General features: G+C 38.1%; 2 long non-coding RNA genes and 13 other non-coding genes across 16 annotated transcripts in view; 8 read left to right on the top strand and 7 right to left on the bottom strand.

Annotated features, from left to right (window-relative positions):
• Positions 1-33, bottom strand: part of LOC135209537 (uncharacterized) — a 696-nt gene extending 663 nt beyond the window's left edge. The window contains exon 1 of the long non-coding RNA XR_010313384.1: positions 1-33. This exon is cut by the window's left edge and continues 150 nt beyond it. This is a non-coding gene — a long non-coding RNA (uncharacterized LOC135209537).
• Positions 1-26,833, top strand: part of LOC135209587 (uncharacterized) — a 701,429-nt gene that overhangs the window by 158,770 nt on the left and 515,826 nt on the right. The gene's annotated exons all lie outside the window — the stretch shown is intronic.
• On the bottom strand, positions 14,212-14,284 carry Trnak-cuu (transfer RNA lysine (anticodon CUU)). The gene has a single exon. It is a non-coding gene; the product is annotated as a tRNA-Lys (tRNA).
• Positions 14,678-14,750, top strand: Trnak-cuu (transfer RNA lysine (anticodon CUU)). Its single transcript has one exon. It is a non-coding gene; the product is annotated as a tRNA-Lys (tRNA).
• Trnaa-agc (transfer RNA alanine (anticodon AGC)) lies at positions 16,012-16,084 on the top strand. The gene has a single exon. It is a non-coding gene; the product is annotated as a tRNA-Ala (tRNA).
• Trnak-cuu (transfer RNA lysine (anticodon CUU)) lies at positions 18,393-18,465 on the bottom strand. Its single transcript has one exon. It is a non-coding gene; the product is annotated as a tRNA-Lys (tRNA).
• Positions 18,937-19,009, top strand: Trnak-cuu (transfer RNA lysine (anticodon CUU)). Its single transcript has one exon. It is a non-coding gene; the product is annotated as a tRNA-Lys (tRNA).
• On the top strand, positions 19,585-19,657 carry Trnaa-agc (transfer RNA alanine (anticodon AGC)). The gene has a single exon. It is a non-coding gene; the product is annotated as a tRNA-Ala (tRNA).
• On the bottom strand, positions 20,273-20,345 carry Trnak-cuu (transfer RNA lysine (anticodon CUU)). Its single transcript has one exon. It is a non-coding gene; the product is annotated as a tRNA-Lys (tRNA).
• On the top strand, positions 21,358-21,430 carry Trnaa-agc (transfer RNA alanine (anticodon AGC)). The gene has a single exon. It is a non-coding gene; the product is annotated as a tRNA-Ala (tRNA).
• Trnak-cuu (transfer RNA lysine (anticodon CUU)) lies at positions 22,046-22,118 on the bottom strand. Its single transcript has one exon. It is a non-coding gene; the product is annotated as a tRNA-Lys (tRNA).
• Trnaa-agc (transfer RNA alanine (anticodon AGC)) lies at positions 23,197-23,269 on the top strand. The gene has a single exon. It is a non-coding gene; the product is annotated as a tRNA-Ala (tRNA).
• Trnak-cuu (transfer RNA lysine (anticodon CUU)) lies at positions 23,905-23,977 on the bottom strand. Its single transcript has one exon. It is a non-coding gene; the product is annotated as a tRNA-Lys (tRNA).
• On the top strand, positions 25,848-25,920 carry Trnaa-agc (transfer RNA alanine (anticodon AGC)). Its single transcript has one exon. It is a non-coding gene; the product is annotated as a tRNA-Ala (tRNA).
• On the bottom strand, positions 26,529-26,601 carry Trnak-cuu (transfer RNA lysine (anticodon CUU)). Its single transcript has one exon. It is a non-coding gene; the product is annotated as a tRNA-Lys (tRNA).

Genomic DNA, 26,833 nt, shown 5'->3' with positions numbered 1-26,833 from the left:
AATCTCAAAGGTCTGGTGCCACTCCGCTCCGGACTGCTTTCTGTGTTGGTCTCTGGACTGGAATCCTGACTCTCCTCCGCTGGAAAAACTGTCCTACTGGCATCTGCCTTTGGCCTGGATTCTGGACCGCTGAATATAAATACTCAAAAGGCAGAGTGAGTGGATATTTAACTGTCAAACTGTCAGTTTCATGAACTATTCAGGCTCAATAGTAAACAAAGTCGCAAATTATCCTATAACCATAAAACAAATTACCATTAAACAAATGCCCATAGTTCCAACCACCATCAAAGTAAACAAAAGACATAATGTACTTTTCAGTACAACAGAAATATACGAAAAGCATAAAGATATTTCTTTACAACTAGTAATCAATGCCTTTTTATTACTACAGCATACATACCTTGTCTTTAATTGTATTTTTTTATGGTGACTTATTGGTAGCTGTGCTAAGTTTATCTTCTTCTTTCCCACTGTTATCCCAACATTAAGGGGTCGGTTGCCGGATGCACCTTCTTCACAGTCTTCTATCAGAGGCATCATTCTCCACCAAACCTCTTCTCTCCATATATACGGGATACGCCTATGTATAGAAAGGCGTCCCGTTGGATGTTATAACCTGCGATGTTATACGCAGGTATCTGTTGTCTACTTCCCATTCTCGTTGGAGTGACATCGATTGCAGAGAGAGTTTTTAAGTTTTGTTAGTATCTTCTTTGAGTATAAAGGTGAAGATGTTCAAACTCGTGGTTGTCAAACGTATATATTTGTGAAACTACATCTCTTGAGTAGAGGAAGAAGTGGTTCAGAGAATTTGTCTCAATGAGTGGAAGTAGAGATCTAAGTTACAAAGCATTTACAAAAGATAGTAGAGCAAAGCTTAGCTCAGCATACATAACATACAGACAGATGAACATGTGACTAGGAAGTCACGTGGTTGTCTCTGTGGGTTATAGGTCACCATGTTCTCAGGCGAAGGCACTGTGACCTGTTTTACAAGACAATGCTTTTGATTACCATAGGCAAATGCAAACCAGGGCGTCGCAGATACAACGTGGCAGCGTCTAGCTTGCATTCCTTATCTTTCCTTATCACACTCCTTGTTCTCGCCAGTGACCCCTTGGGTCATGGGCTTATTTACATATATGGAATATATATGTATGTTAAAATGTAATCATTACATTAATTGCTCGGTCAGCTACAAACCAAACTCTGAACATTAAAGCTTAATTTGTATATGACTCATAGGAGTGTGATAGAGAAATTAATATGAATATATAGTTAGTCATAGTTACCAGCAAGTGGTTAAGGAATGATTTTCAACTGACTTATGTAAAAAAAAATCAGATATATAGAAATACTCATAAGTGATTACCACAGGCAAATGCAAACCAGGGCGTCGCAGATACAACGCGGCAGCGTCTAGCTTGCATGCCTTATCTTTCCTTATCACACTCCTTGTTCTCGCCAGTGACTCCTTGGGTCATGGGCTTATTTACATATATGGAATATATATGTATGTTAAAATGTAATCATTACACATATCTTCCTTCACTTTATCTTGCCATCTAATTATCTGTCTCCCTCTTGATCTTCTTCCTCTAACAGGTTCCTCGGAAGCCCTCTTCACTTCCTCCTCATCATCCATTCCCAACACATGCCCATACCATCTTAATGGCGACTCTCTTATCACCTCTGTAATCTTTACTAAGCCTGCCCTTCTTACTTCATCATTTTCCAGTCTCTCAAGCAGTGATATTCCCATAATCCACCTCAACATTTTCATCTTTCTGCTCTATACATTAACGCAGATCTTATCACTGTGTTATATATCTTGACTTTTAGCTTGATTGGCATTTTCTTATCACATACCGCTCTAGCTACCTCTCTCCGCTTCTCCCAGGCAACTTTTATCCTACTGTCAACTTCAGCCTCACATCCTCCCTCTTGGCTTAAAGTAGATCCTAAGTATTTAAACTTTTCTGCCAGTTTTATAATCGAGCCTCTTTTTTCTTGTCTTACTATTCTGTCTCTATCTTCCCTACTGCTCAGCAAAACCTCTGTTTTATTTACATTCACCTTTAAGCCACCCCTCTCTAAAGATTTCTGCCACTCTCCAACCCTTCTCTTGTAGGTTCTCCTCATTTTCAGCAGTAATCACCAGATCATCGGCGTACAACAATTCCCACAGCTCTTCATTCCTGATCGCCTTACTTAACACATCCATGACCAGCACAAACACAAATGGGCTTAATGCTGACCCCTGGTGTAATCCAACACTACCTTCAAAGTTTTCTGTTTCCCCAACTGATTTATCACTTTTATGCTCGTTCTTTTATATATCGTTTGGACCAGGCTAACCAACTTTTCTGGTCAGCTTTTGTGGGACTTTCCTTTTCCTTCAACACCAAAACATCACTTTTCTTGGGATTCTATTGTATGCTTTCTGTAGGTCTATGAATGCCCAATAGCTCCTGGTTTCCCTCTAGCCTCTTTTCCTGTAGCTGTCTTACTATGAAGTTGGCATCCACCGTCCCTCTTCCTCTCATGAATCCATGCTGCTGTTTCCCGATCTTTACAATCTCTTAATCTCTCATCCAGTACTCTCTCTAAAACTTTCAAACCATATATATATATATATATATATATATATATATATATATATATATATATATATATATATATATATATATATATTATATATATATATGTATATATATATATATATATATATTTTATATTATATATATATTATTTATTTATATTATTTATTTATATATATATATATATATATATATATATTATATATATATATATATATATATATATATATATATATATATATATATATATATATATAAAGGCAAGGCCAATTGGCCACACAGAGTGCCGTATACTGTCTGGATCACTCCTCTCTTTCACAATATGGTAAAAAAGGGCCAAATTAACATCTACTGCAATGCTGGTTTCCAAATTTAGGATTTCAGGTAATACAAGCGCTTGCGAGGAGACAGAGCATGGACTCAGCAATCTGGAAATTAATTCCCAAATTACACACAACATAACTAAAGACTTCTTGCACAATATTACAGTTAATTCACTATGGAGGGTGTTTATCTTTAATCATACAAGGGGAGGAACTCTAGTGCTTAAATGAAATGCTCAATGAAGACTTTGTTTATCTGGGACGATCATAAAAGGTAGCATGCGACCGCTAGGCAGAATAGGAACAAAGGGAGGTTCATTTGAGAAGTAGGAGTTTGAATTGGAAACTGTGGGAGAGTTTATTTCACTTGGAGGAAAAGAACTGGCAATATAACTGTAACTCAAGACGTACCTGGGTGCCTTATGGAGAGTAAATTAGAGAGGTTGGTGTTGGCTTTGGCAGAGTTCAGGGCGCACCAGTAAGCGCTTTTGTTAGGCCAATGGGCAGGCGGGCTTGGACATCTGTCCGAGGTCATGGACTGTGCTGGACTGAGGACGTCGTTAGGTGCGAATCCTGGGTGTTGGGGCATCTTTTCCCCTTGTTGGCAGGTCATCCTTGAAACAGACATATGGCCAGCGAAGGTTCATAGGATAAGGGAACTTATGAGTAGGCCTAAAAAGTACCTAACTAGCTACACACTCCCCTTGGGATACGTCCCTAATGGCGTCGGACATGCCCAGGTCTGGCCTGCTTTGAGTTTCACTCCTGGTCAGCTGATGTTAGGAGTAAAAAATGGCTGCTCTTCTAGCAAATAAGTAAAATGAATGACACTGGGAAGAAGAGGCAATCAAAAACCGTAAAAGCTCCCCCTGTTAAGAAGGCATTCAATCCCTTTTGGTTGTGAAGGCCTCGGCTAAATGAGTCGATCGCCTCGAATAAACCGTTCCCCTTCTCTAACTGAGGTTTTAGAGCAGCGATATGGCTAGCTACAATGGCCTACCTAACTTATAGGTGGAGATGCTAAGTGTCCTAACTTACTGAATTAATAATGAAGTCTAGCCTAAGTGAGAACTACTGTGTGACAACAGGCTACTCTACCCCTATGTAAGGTTACTTTGAAAATTCTATTTGCTACTACCCTAATGCCCTGGAACTAAATTACTTAGCCTAACCTACTCTGTGCACTCAATTAAGAGGACGCAATCATTCCAGAAGGTGGTGCGCAATAATGGAGGTTTATTGAACCTGAATTGTTAAAAGATGTAAGATGAGGTAATGATGCGTGAGGGTGATGAGTGGTTAGTAGTGTACCAGGATGGAAATCTAATGAGATAATCATGACATTTAGGTGAGGGTTAGTAGTACAACTTCTAGGGGTTAGAGGATTAGTCTACTGGCAGAGATCAGGCTGGCTACCGTCTCTAGGTAGGTGCCAGGATCACTGCAAATTAATGTGACACTCTACCTAGGGCACAGATGCCAAGGAGAGCATGTGGCTCTTTGGTTAGTTTGGGACTTTGCGTCCCTTCTTCTTCTTATTCTTCCAGGGCCTGGCTGCACCAGTCCTAGGAGGTGATGGAGGCACTGACTCTGGGGAAAGGCCAGAAACGCCGTCAGGAGCAGAGGCAGTGGCAGCCCTAGGGACTACAGGCGAACACCCTATTTTGGCATTGCAGCAACCGTCGTAGATGTGGAACCTACTGCAGGGGAGGCCCTCGCTCTGGCTGCTGAGACAGCCTTCGTAAACGTAAGACTCCAGGCTGACTCCTGGTTGGGCAGTTCCTGGTCGTCCAGCGAAGGTGTAATGGTGAGGTCTGCCGGAGGTTAATCCTCGGCCGACAGAGGTGATGTTGAAGCAGAAGTGTGGACTGGAACTGGGCAATGGGCTGCACTAAGCTCCATGCCTGTTGGAGGATCTCTTGTAGGAGCATCCTTGACTAGGTTAGTTTTGGGTGCCGGCAATAGCTCAGGGCCAGGCGCAGAGGTCAATTCTTGTGGTGGCTCAATGTCCAGGCTGGACTGGCACTGCTCAGTGCTGCCAAGTGGCACTGGCAGAGAGTTGAGGTCAGGTGGACCTGTGATGGGTACCGGAGGTGCCATACCTCTCGGTGTGTCCGGAGTGATGGGAGACAGGGTTTCCTGTTTCTTGTGGAAGGCTGAGCCCTTTTGAGGATGGACAGTGTCCACTGTGCGTAGCTTCCTAGGTCAATTCGTGGAGTGCCCTATTACGTTGCAGGTTTTCCAGCGGAACTGTGAAAGATCAATCTCCCTCCTTGGTGAAGGGGGAGACTGTTGGTGACGATACTTCCGGGAGAAAGTAGGTCTTGGATGGCTCCTTGCTTTGGAGTGGTTTGTCATGGGGCTAGGACCCCTTGTTTTTTTTTTTTAATGAGAAGGGGACTTCAGGCCTTGCCCCAGGAGGAGGTCGTAACCTCCTGGATTGTAGCTTGCTGCTGCAAGGGTACAAATCTTGGAGAAGTGAGGTCGTGTGACTCTCAATTTGACTGATGGAAGGATCAGCTTTATGTGATTGATGCCTTTGATTGTAATGAGTTGCCGTCTATTGACGTTAGCCCTGTGGGGAATTCTATCTTCCCGTATCAGGGAGATTTGAGCGCCAAAGGTGTCAAAGGCTCTGACGTGGCTTGGAGGATAATGGCTTTGGAGAGGTGCAACAGTGATAGGGCCCTTAGCGGGGGGGGTCCCAGTGAAGGGGAATTGGTGACGGCCATAGTAATGGCAGGAATATTATGATTTGTGCACCCTCCGTAATTTGCAGACATGTGACCCTGCCGGCCACAGTCGCGGCAGAACCTCTTCCAGAACTTATTCCTTGGCACTGGATGATAGGGCCTAGGTGGCAGCACAGGTGAAGAGTCCTCTCTGGAAGCGATCAGATGTGGGGGTTAACCCTCTTACGCTGAAGAGGTAAAAAAAAAATTGTCTCCCGTGTGCCGAAGGTGTTTCAGAGTGAGCACGGAAGCGGAAAAAATATTTTTTTCAAAAAATCACAGCGCGCTTAGTTTTCAAGATTAAGAGTTCATTTTTGGCTCCTTTTTTTGTCATTGGCTGAAGTTTAGTATGCAACCATCAGAAATGAAAAAATTATCATTATCATATATAAATAATGCGATATATGATAGCGCAAAAACGAAATTATCAATATAATTGTATGTTCAAATCGTGCTGTGCGCAAAACGGTTAAAGGTAACAAGTTACTTTTTTTTCCGTTGTAATGTACACTAAATTGCGATCATTTTGGTATATAACACATTGTAAAACGATAAAAGCAACCCACAGAGAAAATATTATCACACAAAATAATGCATGAATTCGTACGCGCGGACGTAAACAAATATTTTTTTCAAAAATTCACCATAAATCTAAATATTGTCCTAGAGACTTCCAATTTCTTTCAAAATGAAGACAAATGATTGAATATTACTATACTGTAAGAGTATTAGCTTACAATTGCAGTTTTCGACCATATCTGACAAGTTAAAGTTGACCGAATGTCGAATTTATATATATATATATATATATATATATATATATATATATATATATATATATATATATGTATGTATGTATATATATATATTTTATATGCAATTATTTCGGAAATAAGAAAAGCTACAACCTTCAAATATTTTTCGTTTTATTCTACATGAAATTGCGCACATTTTCATATATAAAACTCTATGAAATGCCTAATATGAAACGGAGCAAATATTCCGAGAATGGTACGTACACATTTCGGAGATTTGTGGCGGAGAATCCGCGCGCGGAGGGAAGGAAAGATTTTTTTTAAAATTCACCATAAATAAATAAATTTTCTAAATATTTTGCTACAGACTTCGAATTTATTTCAAGATGAAGATAAATGACTGAATATTACTAGACTGTAAGAGTTTTAGCTTACAATTGCGTTTTTCGACCATTTCGGTAGAGTCAAAGTTGACCGAACGTGGTTTTTTTTCTATTTATCGTGATTTATATGCAAATATTTCAAAAATGAGAAAAGCTACAACCTTCAATTATTTTTAGTTGTATTCTACAGGAAATTGCGCACATTTTCATATATAAAACTTTATGTAACGGCTAATTTAAAATGGTGCAAACATTACCACAATCGCACGTATGATTTTTTCGGAAGAGTTACTGCGCGGACGTAAAGAAAATGTTATTTTTTTCATAAATTCACCATAAATCAAAATATTGTGCTAGAGACTTCCAATTTGTTGCAATATGAAGGCAAATGCTTGAATATTACTAGAATATAAGCGTTTTAGCTTACAATTGCGTTTTTCGACCATTTCGGTAGTCAAATTTGACCGAAGGTTGAAATTTTGGCAATTATCGTTATTTATATGAAAATATCTCAAAACTGATAAAAGCTACAACCATGGGTTGTTTTTAGTTGTATTGTGCATGAAATTGCGCACATTTCCATATATAAAACTTTATATAACTGCTAATTTTAAAATGGTGCAAACATTACCACAATCGCATGTATGATTTTTTTCGGAAGAGTTACCACGCGGACGTAAGGAAAAAGTTTTTTCATAAATTCACCATAAATCGAAATATTGTGCTAGAGACTTCCAATTAGTTGCCAAATTAAGGTAAATGATTGAATATTACTAAAATATAAGAGTTTTAGCTTACAATTGCGTTTTTCGACCATTTCGGTAGAGTCAAAGTTGACTGAAGGTTGAAATTTTGGCAGTTATCGTTATTTATAAGAAAATATCTCAAAACAGATAAAAGCTACAATCATGAGTATTTTATTGTTGTATTCTACATAAAAATGCGCATATTTTCATATATAATACTTCATGTAACGGCTAATTTACAATGGTACAAAAATTATGTCAAAGTGACAAAATAATTTCCGAGATGTGTCACAGATACTTTTTAGTGCGGCAAGAAAGAAATTCGCGCTTGCGCGCCTGCGTAACGATTGTAAACAAAACAAGACCTTGATCCGTGAACTTCCAGCATCCCCCAAGGTGCGTGATTCAAAAGTTTTAGGTGGTAGGCCTATAAGTATTTCTCCGCGAATTAAAAAAAAAACTTTTGTAAGTCGACGTAAAATACGTCCAGTCGGCACACGGGAGACAAAAAATGTCGACGTAAAATACGTCCAGTCGGCGTAAGAGGGTTAATGAATCCTCCTTTGAGTCATCCTCCGGAACAAGTCCAGGGTTAACTGGTTGGCTCACCTCTTCTGAAATGGAGGAGGAGGTGGTGAAGCAGCAAAAGGCTGGCAGGAGACAGTGGGACTATGAGGCATAGTGGGTGTAGGGCTGGAAGCTGGCCGCGTGGCTTGAGCTAAGATGCTCCCTTACATGCCTTCTCTCGCTCGAGATCCTTCTCCTTGAGAGCTAGCTCATGCTTTCGAGACTCTTCTCCTGCCTTCCTTTCTGCTTCTCTTTCCTTCCTCTCTGCTTCTTTTTCTTTCCTCTCTTCTTCTCTTGTTTATCTCTGCTTTTCTCTTTTCCCTTTCTTGCTGGCGTGTGGCATCCTGCTGCGCCTTCAGCCACCGGCTGAGTGCAGGTCCAGTATAATTGGTCTCCTTGCCCAGAGTTATGAGGGTTCGGAGCCTCTCTAGCTCTATGGCTACTATGTCGTGGGAAGCAGGGGAAGACATTTTCCTAAGCCTGTGCAAAAGGGATGGCCAGAAATACTACTGGATGGGAGTGGCTATTTGGTAAGGTGGCACTCACCTAGAAATGGGTTTTGCGACTGAGGTAATGAAATGTTCGTGATGAACAGTCCAATGTCTGAGAAGACTGGGTGCTCTGTGGCACTTGGGAATTGTCCCGTAAGTTGGTGGTACTTCTTGAATGGCAGTGTGCTGTGTAGAGGTCACACTGATGGGCATTCCTAAATTGGGATACGCAATGGATTGGGCAACCTGTATGTCCTATACAGGTGCACGGCACTTATGGAGGCATTCCTTGGCAGCACTATTAGCGTGCTAATGTAGCAGCACTTATGGAGGCGTTCTTTGGATAGCACTAGTAGAGTGCTGGTATAGCAGCACTCATGGAGGCATTCCTTGGTTGAGTGCTCCGGAAGGAGTAATGATCCTTATGCACGGAAACATTAATGAAATGGGCGTTCCATAATGATGGATACACAGGTAAAGAGCTACCTTTACGTCTGATACAGGTGCAGCGGCACTTATGTAGGCGTTCCTTGATTGCACTGGTAGCGTGCTGGTGGGTCCCGTCGGACGACACTAAATGCAGTATACTCAAGTATACTGAAGAGAAAATGGCACTCTGTTCGTGGCAGAGTGTAACGGTGGAGGAAAATAAAAGGGGGAGTACTTCAGCAGCCAGTCGATGGACAGCGTCACGGATTAGTGGCACTGTAAAATGGTAGGGCCTGATGTGCACTGGTGGTGGCCAGTCCTAGACTGGTAGCAGCTTCCTTGTATGGAAGAAATGAGGTTACGTTGGCACTCTATGTGCAGTTTGTGGTTGCAGTATACGCAAGTCTTTTGTAATTAAAAAATGGAAAAGACCACTCGGGCAACGACAGGTAGCGGTAAATTGGGAAGTCCTTCGCTGAAGTACTCGGTAAATGAAATAAATGCTTGCAAGACTGCAATGAACTCGAGCGCGTATCACACTCTGTGTAAATGAAAGTCACAAAAGACTAAAGTAATGTTAATGATGCATGCGTAGGTAATGAATGTAGTACTCTTGGCTTTTTGAATAGTGGGTTCTCTCTCTCTCTCTCTCTCTCTCTCTCTCTCTCTCTCTCTCTCTCTCTCTCTCTCTCTCTCTCTGAGAGCTTGAAATATGATAAATGACGAACTTCTTTGTCTTTATTTGAACTAATGATTATAGTTTAATATGACGCAATTTGCGTTGAATAATTTCCTTACCTTACGTTAAGTTTTTTATGGATGAATTGCTTTTGGAATAAGTTTTGGTAAATAGAACACACTAGCCATGAACGACTTTTACGTTATTTGGTAAATGGAATTGCGCTAGAACATTTAGTGATTTACAACACATTTATGTTAACAATTCGTTTAATGTAATTTACTTTTAAGATTTGCGTTAACTTTACGTAAGCTACCTAGCTCCCTGTGACAAGTTAAATGGCGGTAAGGATTTTTGAAGAAATGTTAGCAAAACATTTGTAAATGTGGTTATGTTTAGTATGAAGCGAAATGAAAAATTTTGCTCAGCGAGCGAGTGAGCGATGCTAAATGAAGCGTGCGGGAAGGCGAGCGGGAACAGTGGTGGCAGACAGCTGACGCTGTAAACAAGAGCGATTTACAACAACAAAATTCTAATTTCTTATTGAAAGCAAAACAACATTAAATGTTCTGGCAGAATGATAGATGCTAGTATGGAGATTAATATTATATACGGTAAAACATCAAGATTTACGTTATTTGGCTTAAATTGTTAAGATAAAGCTTTAGGTGGTGAATGCTTTGGGAAGGTGGTTGGCAGGGCAGGCAAGAGTCCGCGCACGCGCTGAGAAGCTAAGCGAGCACTGCACTTGTAAGAGTTACATAAAAATATGGAATGTTATTCCATATATATATATAAAAGACTAAAACTAAAGAGGTCAACCAGATTGCTTGCAGGAAATGTGATCAGACCAGAGACGATAAAGTATGTAGGCTAAGATGACATGCCGTCATCTGTGGTCATTCATTTGTTTTGAAACATTAGTCCAAGCTCCCTGCTTGAGACAACTACCGCGACCTATAATTCAAACGGCCTACGTGATTTCTAATGTGTGTCATTTTGTATGTATGTTCATATGTTCGAGCTACTGTCTGCTTCCTTTATGACTTGTAACCGAGATGGTAGTCGGAACAGAGTGGAATTAGCCATCATCATTGGCAGAAGCTATCAAGCCATCGTCATTGGCAGACTGTACAAATCCTATCTGATTTTCATCATGTAATCTCAGAGAATATAAGTATTTTTGTACTTCGTGTTTTCTACTAGAACCTCACATCATTGCCGAATCATCATGAGTTTAACACATCGTCGTCATAACCAAAGAAGATAATACCGACTTCGTAAGTGATCTACAAACCCCAAGACACTCCAATGAGTATGGAAGTGCATAACCAACCAACTTAGCGTAAGATTATAGCAAGTCTAACATTACCTCATAGGGCGCCTTATTATACAAGGCAACAGCCCTAATACACTTACCTACGCATGGAATGAGCTAAGTTGAAAATTTATTCCCCTAACATTTCATAGACAGAAGAATTGTACACTTCTTTTGCCGTAACTTTCAGTAGAAAACACTCCTAACTAGCTAGTCTTATGCATGCAATGGTTCCCTGGCAAAGCACTTCTTAGTTCTAACTAGTACTTTCTGGCACACGTGTGAGCTGCAGGTTGAAACTTGCCAACAGAAGCTCTTTGGCGCTCTCGCCGTTACACAATAATATCTCTAACTGACAGAGCACACTTATTTAAAACACTTCTAAAATAACTTCTTAACGTACCTTAAAGCTAACAATGGTGATAGGAATAATATTAAATGAATGATATACCTTACTACGTGTGAGTCGTGCGTGTCTCCTGTGCATATTTATGAATGCTTTTTTACGAATTACGCCTTGTAAAAAATCATTTACAGTTTACGTTTTTAAGGGATAACGCAGTTTACAAGCTTTTAAACAGTCCCGAGATTCGATCCTGGCAAGGTCGCCACTTTTACGTTTGTGGATGGCCTTTGTCCAAAATGTAAGGGGGAAAAAAAAGAAAAAAATATGGGAAAATGGAGTGCTTATGACTTGCCTTAAATAATTGTTAAAGTGAATGCAAGGTCGCCATTGAAAACTCAGCGGATTAATCTAATTTACATCTATTTACAAGTAACATTGACTGGCCTGAGATAAAGGCAAGGCAAATTGGCCACATGTGGTCAGAGCGCCGTATACTGTCTGGATCACTCCTATCTTTCACAGTATGGAAAAAAGGGCCAAATTCAAAATCTACTGCAATGCTGGTTCCAAATTTAGGATTTCAGGTAATACAAGCACTTGCGAGGAGATGGAGCACGGACTCAGCAATCTGGAAATGAATTCCTAAATTACACACAACATAAACTAAAATACTACTTGCACAATATTACAGTTAATTCACTATGGAGGGTGTTTATCTTTAATCAAACAAGGGAGGAACTCTAGTGTTTAAATGAAATGCTCAATGAAGACTTAAACTGTTTATCTGGTGTTTATCTGGGACGATCACAAAAGGTAGCATGCGGCTGCTAGGCAGAAAAGGAACAAAGGGAGGTTCATTTGAAAAGTAAGAGTTTGAATTGGAAACTGTGGGAGAGTTTATTTCACTTGGAGGAAAAGAACTGGCAATATAACTGTAACTCAAGACGTACCTGGTTGCCTTATGGCGAGTAAATTGGAGAGGTTGGCGTCGGCTTTGTCAGAGTTCAGGACGCGCCAGTAAGCACCTTTGTTAGGCCAATGGGCAGGCAAGCTCGGACGTCTTTCCGAGGTCAATGACTGTGCTGGACTTAGGACGTCGTCAGGTGCGAATCCTGGGTGTTGTGGCGTCTTTACCCCCCTGTTGGCAGGTCATCCTGGAAACAGACATACGGCCAGCGAAGGTTCACAGGATAAGGGATCTTATGAGTAGGCCTAAAAAGTACCTAACTAGCTGCACACTCCCCTTGGGATACGTCCCTAATGCTTAAATTGAGTTTTTATTCCCCCCTGCTAATCCGACTGGCGCCGGACATGCCTAGGTCTGGCCTGCTTTGAGTTTCCCTCCTAGGCAGCTGGTGTTAGGAGTAAAAAATGTCTGCTCTTCTAGCAAATAAGTAAAATGAATGACACTGGGAAGACAAGGCGATCAAAATATTTATATATATATATATATATATATATATATATATTATATATATATATATATATATATATATATATATATTTATTCAATTTACTTATTTGCTATAAGAGCAGCCATTTTTTACTCCTAACATTAGACTCTCCACCCAATCCCTTGGCATTTCTTCCCCTTCACATATATCTTTTAATAAATCCAGCATCCATTTCTCCCCCTCTGTACCTAGTATTTGGGCATTGCAATTTGGAACTTTCATGGACCTGGTGATTTACCATTCTTCATTTTCCTTAATGCTCTCTTCACTTCTGTATCCTGTATCTCCCTCACTGGTCCCTCCACCCTCTGTGCTTTCCCCATGTCCTGTCTCTCATTTTCAGTATTGAACAGTTGTTCAAAATACTCGCACCCTCTCCTATATTTCCATCACTATCCTTGATGACACACAATCTACCCATATCCTGTCTCTGCCTTTCCCTCAAGTTTGAAATCTTAGAGATATCCATTTCTCCTTCTCTTGTTCCTAGTCTTTCATTCAACTGCTCTGCTGCCCTTCCCATAGCCACATCTTCCCTCCCTCTTGTCTCTCTTTCCTCTTCTCTGTACCTTTCTTCTGCACCCTGTGCATGCCTTACTGTCCAGTCCTTGAATGCTTTTGATTTTCTTTTAATTGATTCTTGCACCTCTCCATTCCACCACAACTTTTCTCCTCTCAACACTCCATATCCGCTGGTTCTTCCCACCAGTTCCTTTGCTTCCCCACACACATTTCTCTCATGTCTTCCCAGATGTTTTCCACTATTACCCTGTCCAAACTCCACGTTTCCCGTTTCCAGACGTCTCTCTCTCTCACAGTCCTCCTAAATTGCTCCCCCTTTCCTCCTTTAAGGTCCCAGATCTTAATTCTAGATCTCTTTCTCTTCTTGGGTTTTCTACCTCTCATTTTAAAATCCTTCACCTTCAACGTATGCTGTTTAACACACGCTTCTCCCAAGATCACTTTGTAGGTTGTCACATTGCTTTTCTCGGGTCCTCTAACTGGGAAGTAATCTATTTGGCTCTGCTGTGCTAATTTTATCTTGGATATTATACAGAAATTGCAGTCAAACTGTTTGTTACTCAACTTTAACCTTTCATTGGAATGGCAAAAATTCTAGAGAGATTAAAGTTCCAGAGGATATTTATAACAGAGACTAAGAAATGTGATTTGTAAGAATATAACATGCTATTTATTTTGTTAACACTTATTTACTGCCTTTTAAAAATAAGTGGATTAAAATTGAACACAGCCAATTGCGAGGTAAAAATGGAGGAGAGTATAATATGGATGTCTGAATAGAATGTTGCTTTTGTTAATAATGTATAAAAAGTTCATCTCCCTTTTGTTTACATTACTTTTTCAGAGCCACTGCCAAAACATTTCGCCCAACGTGGGGCTCGAACCCACGACCCCGAGATTAAGAGTCTCGTGCTCTACCGACTGAGCTAGCCGGGCTTAAAATCAGTTTGTGGATAGCATATTGCTCAGCAAGTAGGCAATATTGCCAATGCCAAGTTTTCAGATATTTGATATCAACAAGTACTCAAGTTATTGTTTTAAGATTTTTAAACATTTTTATTGATCGTTACTTGTTTGCATTTCAGTCTTTCTTCAATATTGTTATGGGAACTAAGATGTTAAACTCTATATATTCTTCCATTTATTGTGGTTTGACTGAAATGTTTAAGTAAAAGCTTCAAACGTTTGCCAGTTTTATTTGAAAAATTAAGAAAAATTTTAATAATAAATTAATTTTAATAATGTTGATAACTCGGATCTCATTGAAGTCTTGCCATTGGCAATACTGCCTATTTGCAGAGTTGTGGGGTGTCCACTGACAACTGGCAGGCCCGGCTAGCTCAGTCGGTAGAGCACGAGACTCTTAATCTCGGGGTCGTGGGTTCGAGCCCCACGTTGGGCGAAGTTTTTGGCAGTAGTATTATAAGGAAAATATTGTATGTTTGAAATTGACTTTTTATAGATTATTTATTACAAAAGGGAAGGCGAAAATGCCTAACTGATGAATGTCTTTCATTGTCATTTCTAAATGTGTGTTTGTATGTCAACATAAGAGGTCATAAATGAGGGATGTGAAAGAGATACTTTAATTCATGGACTCAGAGCTAATGAAAACCTGAATGTACTTTTGCGTGAATTCATAGGTTTTCATGTGGAATCGATGTTAAAAGAACTTAGGCAACGAAAAACACCAGGTTATGATGGAATCACTGTAGAGATCATTCATTCATTCAATCAGCTCTTTCTTCCCAGTCAACGTTTTTTGTTTTTCATAGGAGGCTTTGGTTTAAGCAATCTTTTGCATAGGTTGAGATGATTAATTAGAGGCATGTCTTCTTACCAACTTATTTCTTCTTATAAACGTACTGTCATCTGATGTATTTCCTAAATGGTGTTTGATTAAGGCCAGATCGTTCCACTTCAGTGTGAAATTAGAAATTAATGGAAAATATGTGGCAGAGTGTTCTGTCACATGTCAGTTGCCTTCTTTGCTTCACATTGTAAGGGAAAGGAAGTGTTAGGGATGTCGTGGAAGTAGCACATTTAGAGAAGTGCTCATGCTGCTGCGGATAAGGATAATGGTACTATGAAATTCATTTTTTTACTTTGTGTGTTTTTTGGTATGTTTTTTTTCCTTTTGAATAAGGAGGTTATCAGTCATTCACTTTTCAGTATCGAGTCTTCTCGTTGATGAGGGAATATAGATAATGGCTTCAAGAATATTAACGGAGTGATATTGCCTTGAATACTAATAAGGTTTTAAAGATATGTAATTATATGATTCTTTTATGGTTGGTACTTTTTTACATTATTGTACCATGCGTACCCAGTTATCATTTATAGATAGATTTATATAAAAAAATTGCAGTTCATCTCGGCATGATTGATAATTTGGCTAACAATTTTGTAACTTCTCAGCAGAAGCAACGTCTAGTCCTCTATTTTTGTTCTCTCCTTAATGTAAATATGTTTTTTATTATTATTATTATTATTATTCCTGTAGTGTTTTACACTCCCGCACCTTCTTCCAGTAATGGCAACTTCTGAATTCCAGATAGTTATTAATTTACTGTTGGGAATTTTTTTTAACTTACTCCTTTATCTATTCAAGAGCATCAATTATAAGCTACTAAAGTAACTAAACCCGAAAGGAAAATTTGTAAGGGGATGTAGCTCAAATGGTAGAGCGCTCGCTTAGCATGTGAGAGGTACGGGGATCGATACCCCGCATCTCCAGGTGATCCTTTGCAGATTCTAATTAAAGAAAAGATGAGCGGTATGCTGTGCAAAAGGCTGTAAAGAGGTTTGAGTAGTGTTTCGCTCCAACACGTTGTTTGTCCTTAATTGTGGTTTTGTTGTTGTTTGTTGGAGGCATGGTTAGCGACTGTTGTTAAAAGCAGTGCTAATTTTGTAATCGTTATTGCTCAGATAATTGCAGTTAAAATACTCGTTCTTAAACTTTAAACTTTCATTGTAACCGTAGGGAAGATTAGAGTTGCTGAATAGAGAATCATAGAGTATGAACAGTCAGAAAATAACAGTACCATATATTTTATTAGTAGATATTGCCCAAGCTCTTAATTATTAGGGGATTAAATGTAAAGTAGCAGTTTAGGAGTAAATGAAAGAATGTAAGCAATAGAAATGTCATTATCGGGCATGTATGTCTGACTTATCTGCTGCATTTTTTGTGTGTGAATAATACGTAAAATGTTATCATGAAACCATTGCCAAGACATTACGACCAACGTGGGGTTCGAACCTACGACCCTGAGAATAACCCTTCAATATGCAGCACCCTAGGCTGGGGAAACTTTGAGGTTAAATGCACATGGTGTAAGAACATTTTTTTAAAGAATTTTCCTTATCCTCCACGAGAAGTTGAAAATTACTATTTATACTCCTGTGGGGCCTCTTTTACAAGACAGTCGTAAATTTTACCAAGTTATACATGTTGTTTTCTAAAAATAATTGTATGTTATTTTGTAAAATTATGATTACAGCTCACACAATATCAAAAAGATAAGAACTAAAATCAGTAACAAATTCTGAGCATATTTGTCGTAAAATATTTATGTAAATTTATTGAGATCAAAGATGCAGTAACTTTTTTTTTTATTGTATATGTCTTTTCTAATATTTCTTTGCACTTTTGTTCGCAAAATTTCAGTTATAACTGATATACTATCTTATCTAAAATCAACAGCAACCCCTGGTTATATTTATGAGCCAATTATATAATAAGATATCTTGTGAGAGAGACAGTAATTACATCTCTCCTTGAAGTCAAGTACACAACTAACTTTGTCATGAGGCACCCACTTCATCTGAACCAGTCCAAAGTTACCATTAGAGAATTTATGGGTTATAGAAGTATTGGCACCTCTGAATAAATCTGTCAACTACCCAAAACCGGTTATTACTATTCATGTGAGTAAATCCGTCCATTAAGGGTTAGAAGTCTTGTGCTCTACCAACTGAGCTAGCCGGACTTGAAAGCAGTTTGTGGATATCAGATTACTCAGCAAATAGGCAGTATTGCCAATGCCTAGTCCTAAGATATGTGTTGTCAACATTACTCAATATATTTTTTAACTTTTTTTTTCTTTAATCAACTGAGGCTAACCTGCTTTAAGGGAATGTTGCCTATGTTGGTGGCGTAAGATCACAGACACGTTTCTAAATATTTAATAACCATATTTCATGCAGCTGGTAAGGGGAGATGGAAGCTTCATGTATCTGCAGTATTGTTAAAAATACTACTTAAGACTTAAGCTTTGGTCACGCATTTATGTATCAAATCACGCACGTCCATGGATGAACAGAAATAGGTAGTTGGCAACAGCTTACATTAGTATACCGTAAATGCTCAATAAATCCTACGTAAGATTGTGAGTGTGTGGCGACGGGTTTGGCGCATGCTGCAACCACCCAAGTGAGCGCGGCAAGCTGCTACTTTTTTGAAATGTTCAAAACTAGTTGTTACAACAGTTTTGTGATGAAGTTCAATAAAGTTTTTAGTTTTTTAACATCAACATATTCGTCTTAGGTGGCTTTTTTGTGTGTGTTGGGACAGGCCATTTAGACATGTTGGACGCTGTTGAAATAACTATGCTAAATTTATCATTGTTATTGTTTAGAAAATTGCAGTCAAAGATCTTGTACATTAACATTTCATTGTAATCACAAAAAATTATAGATTAATGTTGCTTAATGTATTAAGATTGTAAGACATAATACTAATTTTAGAAATTACCAAACCATTTATTTCATTATGATTGGCTGCCAAACTTTTAAAAAATCTGACTAATTAGAAATTATCCAAACCAATTATTTTATTATGATGTGTTTTCAGCTTTTAAAATTATGTGGATTAAAATGGAATATACCCAGTGAGGAATAGGTAAATGGCAGAAGTGCTTACATGAACTTTATTTAGAAATATTTAGAAATAAGGCAGCATTTAGACTAAATACTCATCAGTTCTACTGCATGTCTGACTAAAGAGACAACGTTTCTTTATTGCACCATGGGCAAAAGTTAACGCCCAACGTGGGGCTCGAACCCACGACCCCGAGATTAAGAGTCTCGTGCTCTAACGACTGAGCTAGCCGGACATGGGAGGTGTTAGTGGACACTCCACAAATCAGCAAATAGACAGTATTGCCATTGCCAAGTGTTCAGTTTTGAGTTATCAGCATTACTTCACATGTTTAATTTTACTCTTTTTAAAAACTTTTGATCACTAGCTAACATATGATGGTTTTTAAAAATATCTTTTCAGTCTTAACTTTGCAGCCAGAGGAAATATGATCTTACATCTCCTGAAGTTATCTCTTTTTAAGGCAACGTTGCAAATAAAAGCACAAAATCACATACACATCTAAATATTAGCAACCTCATATTTCCTCCAGCTGGTGAAACAAGACTGATGTGCTTATGTGAAATGTTCATATGTTTGAAAGTATTGATGAAAAATAAAGCCTTTATTGATGTGTTAAATAATGTACATAATTCATATATGAAGGTTGACATTGGCAGCATTGCCCATTTTGCCGAGATGTAGGGTGTTCATTTACAGCTTGGAAGCCCGGCTAGCTCAGTCGGTAGAGCACGAGACTCTTAATCTCGGGGTCGTGGGTTCGAGCCCCACGTTGGGCGAAATGTTTTGGCAGTGGAGCCATAAAAATATAAAGGAAGGAGAGTGAATATTTATAGATGATTTAGAAAAAGAAAGGTGAGACTACTATCATTTATAGTAGATGAATGTCAAGTGTTAACATATTAGTGGAAGTTTCTAATGTTAACATATGAGGTCATAAGTAAGCGATATGAATGTGATAGTTTTATCAATGTATTGGAAGCTTTTATAGGTATGAATGTGCTCCTGAAAAAATTCAGTTTTGAAGTGGGAGTAATAATATGGAAATTGGAGATACAAAAACACCATGGCATTCATTCTGTTGTTTTTGCCCCTCAAAGTCTATTTTCTTCTGTTTTTCGTTTCTTGGAGGCTTCAGCCAACTGAAGATGTTTATGCTAGTATCAATGGTATTTCTTTAAAGCAGTGTTGTTCTTAAAATTAATGTTTTTTGTGGCCATTGCTGCAGCCTCTGCTTTACAACACTGTTCTCCAAGAATGGTTTCCTAATAATTCCAAATGGTTATCAACTCATTGGTTTATTCCTAAATTCAAATGGTTATCAACTCATTTATTGTAATCATTGTTAACAGTGGGGGATGTAGCTCAAATGGTAGAGCGCTCGCTTAGCATGTGAGAGGTACGGGGATCGATACCCCGCATCTCCAGGTGATCGTTTATTGAATCCTGTTAATGTTAGAATTCAATCAATGAAAAGACATGGATTATGCTTTGCAAAATTGCTGTGAGGTGTTCCAGTGTGATACTGAGTGTATTATTTCACTTCAGCACATTAGTTGTCTTTCATGGCATTTTTTGAGGGTGGGGGGATGGGAGTAGGACGTTTAGACATGTCAGATGGGTGTTGAAAAAGCTTTGCGAAATTTATAAAATTGCAATAAAAAAAACTCATTTACGAACTTTTTGACATTCATTGTTATAACAAAAGTTTGAGAGAAGATTGAAGTTACATCTTTATTAAAATTATTTTAATGATGGTAACAAATGACTAGTAAAAAATAGTTCATGCTTTTTATATTATTATTTGTGTGCAACCTTTGAAGAGAGAGGTGTAGAAAGTGGAGAGGATAACATAAATGGAATTTTGTGTTGATAAAAAAGCAAGGAAAAGATATGTCATCATAAGTAGTATGGGAGCACTAGGTACTCTACAATTACAACATGCATGTCTATAGTGTAAACCTTTCTTTTGTGAGAATTATATAGAAAGTCAGTCTCCTAAAATTGTTTGTATTCTTTATGGCACCACTGCCAAAACATTCCGCCCAACGTGGGGCTTGAACCCACGACCCCGAGATTAAGAGTCTCGTGCTCTACCGACTGAGCTAGCCGGGCTTGGAAGCTGTTAGTGGACACTCCACAACTCGGCAAATAGTCAGTATTGCCAATTGAAAGTCTGCAATGAGATCAGAGTTATCAACATTTTACAAATTATTATTAGAATTATTCCTTTTTTCTTTTCAAATAACACTGGTAAACGTTTGAAGCTTTTACATTATCATTTCAGTCTAACCACATTAACTGGAGGAATATATAGACATGATCAGTATTTATTCAGATGCATGATGTGTCTGTGCTGTTTTGGATTTTTGTATGTGCGTATATTGGATAACCTCTGGATGTAAGCAAAATCATATTTTTGTAACATCTTACTTCCTTTAGCAATATAGGTGATTTAAATTGCAAGTAACAATCCCTTTTTAGAAATTGTAAACGGTAAGTTGAGCAATGTTGATAACAAATATCAGAAAACTTGGCATTGGCAATATTGCCTACTTGCTGAACATTATGCTGCCCACAAACTGATTGTAAGCCCGGCTAGTTCAGTCGGTAGAGCACGAGAGACTTAATCTCGGGGTCTGGGTTCGAGCCCCATGTTGGGCGGAATGTTCTGGCAGTGGCGCCATAAAAAAAAAAAAAATGAGTGAATGTTTATAGACGATTAAGTTTTTTATGTTAACAAAAGAGGACATGAAGGAATCGATATGAATGGAATAGTTTTACCAGTATTGAAAGATTTGTTGGTATGAATGTGCTTTTGAATGAATTCATATTTTAGAAGTGGAAGCAATAATGAAAAAATTGGAAATAGAAAACACCATGGCATTCATGTTGTAATTTTTTATGCCCATCAAACCCTATTTTCTTCTTTTTTCGTTTCCAGGAGGCTTCAGCAAACTAAAGGTGTTCATGCCAGTCCCAGTGGTCTATCGGTAAAACAAAGTTTTTTTCAAAAAGAAGATTTTATAGGGCCATTGCTATCGCCTCTAATTTACAACACTGTTCTGCAAGAATGGTTACTTCCAAATAAGTTTCGCTTCATATATTGTATTCATTGTTAACAGTTGGGGATGTAGCTCAAATGGTAGAGCGCTCGCTTAGCATGTGAGAGGTACGGGGATCGATACCCCGCATCTCCAGGTGATCGTTTATTAAATTCTGCTAATGTTAGAATTCAATCAATGAAAAGACATGGATTATGCTTTGCAAAATTGCTGTGAGGTGTTCCAGTGTGATACTGAGTGTATTATTTCACTTCAGCACATTAGTTGTCTTTCATGGCATTTTTTGAGGGTGGGGGGATGGGAGTAGGACGTTTAGACATGTCAGATGGGTGTTGAAAAAGCTTTGCGAAATTTATAAAATTGCAATAAAAAAAACTCATTTACGAACTTTTTGACATTCATTGTTATAACAAAAGTTTGAGAGAAGATTGAAGTTACATCTTTATTAAAATTATTTTAATGATGGTAACAAATGACTAGTAAAAAATAGTTCATGCTTTTTATATTATTATTTGTGTGCAACCTTTGAAGAGAGAGGTGTAGAAAGTGGAGAGGATAACATAAATGGAATTTTGTGTTGATAAAAAAGCAAGGAAAAGATATGTCATCATAAGTAGTATGGGAGCACTAGGTACTCTACAATTACAACATGCATGTCTATAGTGTAAACCTTTCTTTTGTGAGAATTATATAGAAAGTCAGTCTCCTAAAATTGTTTGTATTCTTTATGGCACCACTGCCAAAACATTCCGCCCAACGTGGGGCTCGAACCCACGACCCCGAGATTAAGAGTCTCGTGCTCTACCGACTGAGCTAGCCGGGCTTGGAAGCTGTTAGTGGACACCCACAATTCGGCAAATAGGCAGTATTGCCAATGACAGGTCTTCAGTGAGTTCAGAGGTATCATCATTATTAAAATTATTAATAGAATTTTTCCTTTTTTAATTTCAAATATCACTTGTAAACGTTTAAAGCTTTTACATAATTATTTCACACTTACCACGTTTCTATGCGCAAATTAGATAACCTCAGGATATAAACAAAATCATGTTTTCTTAACTTTTTAATTCCTGTGGCAATTAAGGCAAGACTGAAATTACAAGTATCATTAAATAAAAAATTTTATAAATCGTAAATGGTAAGTTGAAGAATGTTGATAACAAATATCTGAAAACTTGTCATTGAGAATAATGGCTACTTACTGTCCACAAAGTGATTGTATGCCCGGCTAGCTGAGTCGATAGAGCACGAGGCTTAATGTCTGGATTGTGGGTTGTAGCACTATTGGGTAAAATGTTTTGGCATTGGTGCCATAAAACATAAACAAAGGAAGGAGAGAGAATATTTATAGATGATTCACAAAAGAAAAGGCGAGACTACTGTTAATTGTAACTGATAAGCGTCAAGTGTTGACATTTGTTAAGTTTCTGATGTAAACATGAGAGGTCATGAGTAATCGTTATGAATTGGCTAGTTTTGTCAATGAATTGGAAGATTTGTACGTATGAATGTGTTTTTGATTGAATTTACATTTTGGAAATGAAAGGAAATGAGAAGAAAATTTGAGATAGAAAACAAGGTTGCGTTCATTCTGTTATTTTTTATACCCATCAAAGCATATTTTCTTATGTTTTTTTGTTTGTTTGTTTGTTTTGTTTTGTTTGTAGGAGGCCTCAGTGAACTGAAAGTGTTTATGCCAGTCCCAGTGGTCTTTCAGCAAAACATTGGTTTTTTCAAAATGAAGGTTTTGTGCGGCCATTTTTATGGCCTCAACTTTACAACACTGTTCTACTGGTCTCCAAGAATGGTATCTTCTTAAGTGAAAATGGTTATCAACTCATTGGTTTCTTCCTAAATTCAAATGGTTATCAAGTCATTTATTGTATTCATTGTTAACAGTTGGGGATGTAGCTCAAATGGTAGAGCGCTCGCTTAGCATGTGAGAGGTACGGGGATCGATACCCCGCATCTCCAGGTGATAGTTTATTAAATTCTGCTAATGTTAGAATTCAATAAATGAAAAGATATGAATTATGACTGGTAAAATTGCCTTGAGGATTTTCAGTGCAGTACTGAGTGTATTATTTCACTTGAACATGTTATTGGTTTTTCATGGACTTTTTTGTGTGTGTGTGTGTGTGTGTGTGTGTGTGTGTGGGTGGGGGGATGGGAGTAGGACATGTAGACTTGTCAGATGGGTGTTGATAAAAGCTGTGCAAATTTGATGAAATCGAAATAAAAAACCTAATTCAAAATCTTTTTGACATTTCATTGTTATGTCAAAAATTTGACAGAAGATTTAAGCTGCATTCCTTATAAAATAAATTTGATGGTAGGAAATCACCGATAAAAAAAAGTTCAAGCTGTTTTCTTATTAATATATGTGGGGAACCTTTTAAGAGGTGTAGAAAGTGGAGAGATTTCATAAATGGAATTTTATTTAAATAAAAAGCAAGGAATAGAAATATGTCATAAGTATGGGAGCACTAGGCACTCTTCAGTTACAGCATGAATGACTATAACTTCAACCTTTCTCCTATGAGAATTATATAGAAAGTCAGTTTCCTAAAATTGTTTGTATTCTTTATGGCACCACTGCCAAAACATTCCGCCCAACGTGGGGCTCGAACCCACGACCCCGAGATTAAGAGTCTCGTGCTCTACCGACTGAGCTAGCCGGGCTTGGAAGCTGTTAGTGGACACCCACAATTCGGCAAATAGGCAGTATTGCCAATGACAGGTCGTCAGTGAGTTCAGAGGTATCATCATCATTAAAATTATTAATAGAATTTTTCCTTTTTTAATTTCAAATATCACTTGTAAACGTTTAAAGCTTTTACATAATCATTTCAGTCTTACCACGTTTGTATTCGCAAATTGGATAAACCAGGATATAAACAAAATCATGTTTTCTTAACTTTTTAATTCCTGTGGCAATTAAGGCAAGACTTAAATTACAAGTAACATTAAATAAAAAATTTTATCAATTGTAAATGGTAAATTGAAGAATGTTGATAACAAATATCTGAAAACTTGTCACTCAGAATATTGGCTACTTACTGTCCACAAAGTGATTGTATGCCCGGCTACCTGAGTCGATAGAGCACGAGGCTTAATGTCTGGATTGTGGGTTGTAGCACTATTGGGTAAAATGTTTTGGCATTGGCGCCATAAAACATAAACACAGGAAGGAGAGTGGAATATTTATAGAGATCACAAAGAAAAGGCGAGACTAATGTTATTTGTAACTGATCAGTGTCAAGTGTTGACATTTGTTAAGTTTCTGATGTTAACATTATGAGTCATGAAATATCGTTTTGAATTGGCTAGTTTTGTCAATGAATTGGAAGATTTTGTACGTATAGCGGCCCACACACGCTCAAATTTTTGGTCAAATTTTTTATGTCAAATTATTTGACGGTTTGACGTTCGCCCTACACGCTCAAACTTCTCATCAAATTTTTATTTTGCTCACGAGTGTCATCATGGATGCATATACAGCGTTGGCTCTTGGCTTAGCGTTGAAGAGCACACAGAAACGAAAGAGACGAAAGTGGGCCCAGCAATGGTATTTGTGTCGTGAACGATTTGGTCGTGCTCCTTTATTAAATGAACTGAGAATTAGTGAACCTGATGTTTTCAAGAACTTTCTTCGCATGGACGGAGAATCATTTGACAAACTATTAGATCTTGTGAGACCATATATAACCAAAGAAAACACAGTTATGCGTCCCTTCCGGATAATAATCACGGAATTTCTGTAGAAGAGTCTCATATGTCATATCTTTTTTATTTCTGTCACTATAACAGTCACTTGTAATGTTCCAAAGTTGTGGTAAACTTCTATAAACATCAATAAGCTCAAGAAGAAATTTCTTTTCATGTTTTGTTGGAGCCATGATGACGATGAGCCGCGCACGTCCTCCTCAGATTATGTCTAATCACTAACTAATTTGCGCAAATTATTGCTAGGTACCACACAACCACACATTATTTGACGTTGGCTCAAAAAATATCTACTGAAATCAGATCAGTAAAAAATTTGACATCAAACCTTTTAGGCCATCAAATTACGCCACACACGATCAAATTCATGTCAAATAATTTGACATAAAAAAATTGGACCAAAAATTTGAGCGTGTGTGGGCAGCTTTAGAATGTGTTTTTTGATTGAATTCACATTTTGGAATTGAAAGGAAATAATAAGAAAATTTGAGATAGAAAACAAGGTGGCATTCATTCTGTTATTTTTTATACCCATCAAAGCATATTTTCTTATGTGTTTTTTGATTGTTTTAATGTTTTGTTTTGTTTCTAGGAGGTCTCAGTGAACTGAAAGTGTTTATGGCAGTCCCAGTGGTCTTTCAGCAAAACATTGGTTTTTTCAAAATGAAGGTTTTGTGCAGCCATTTTTATGGCCTCTGCTTTACAACACTGTTCTACTGGTCTCCAAGAATGGTCTCGTCTTGAGTGCAAATGGTTATCAACTCATTGGTTTCTTCCTAAATTCAAATGGTTATCAAGTCATTTATTGTATTCATTGGTAACGGTTGGGGATGTAGCTCAAATGGTAGAGCGCTCGCTTAGCATGTGAGAGGTACGGGGATCGATACCCCGCATCTCCAGGTGATTGTTTATTGAATTCTGCTAATGTTAGAATTCAATCAATGAAAAGATTTGGATTATGATTGGTAAAATTGCGGTGAGGATTTTCAGTGCAGTACTGAGTGTATTATTTCCCTTCAACATGTTAATTGTTTTCTCATGGGCTTTTTTTTTTGTATTTTTTTGGGTGGGGGATGTAGACTTGTCAGATGGGTGTTGAAAAAAAGCTGTGCAAATTTGATGATATCGCAATAAAAAAACTCATTCAAAAACTCTTTGACATTTCATTGTTATGTCAAAAATTTTAGAGAAGATTGAAGCTGCTTTCCTTATAAAATAATTTTGATGGTAGGAAATCACCGATAAAAAAAAGTTCAAGCTGTTTTCTTATTAATATATGTGGGGAACCTTTTAAGAGGTGTAGAAAGTGGAGAGATTACATAAATGGAATTTTTTGTAAATAAAAAGCAAGGAATAGAAATATGTCATAAGAAGTATGGGAGCACTAGGCACTCTTCAGTTACAGCATGAATGACTATAACTTCAACCTTTCTCTTATGAGAATTATATAGAAAGTCAGTTTCCTAAAATTGTTTGTATTCTTTATGGCACCACTGCCAAAACATTCCGCCCAACGTGGGGCTCGAACCCACGACCCCGAGATTAAGAGTCTCGTGCTCTACCGACTGAGCTAGCCGGGCTTGGAAGCTGTTAGTGGACACTGTGATGGTAATTGCTTCATAGCAAAGGAAGTTAAAGGAAAGGAGAATGCATTTTCAAGAAGTTCGGCAGTAAGGACGCTTTCGCGCCCGTGTTGGAGGCGCCTGTTCCCGCTGCTGTTCTGGAATCGTCGGGCGTTTTGTGGAGCGCAACACGTGCTAATGTGTCGGGAGAAACGCAGCGATTTCTGATGCAATACCTTGTCTAGATTCA

This window comes from Macrobrachium nipponense, chromosome 11 (assembly GCF_015104395.2).
Source record: "Macrobrachium nipponense isolate FS-2020 chromosome 11, ASM1510439v2, whole genome shotgun sequence".
Taxonomy (NCBI): Eukaryota; Metazoa; Arthropoda; class Malacostraca; order Decapoda; family Palaemonidae; genus Macrobrachium; species Macrobrachium nipponense.
This window is presented reverse-complemented; position numbering and strand designations above follow the sequence as displayed.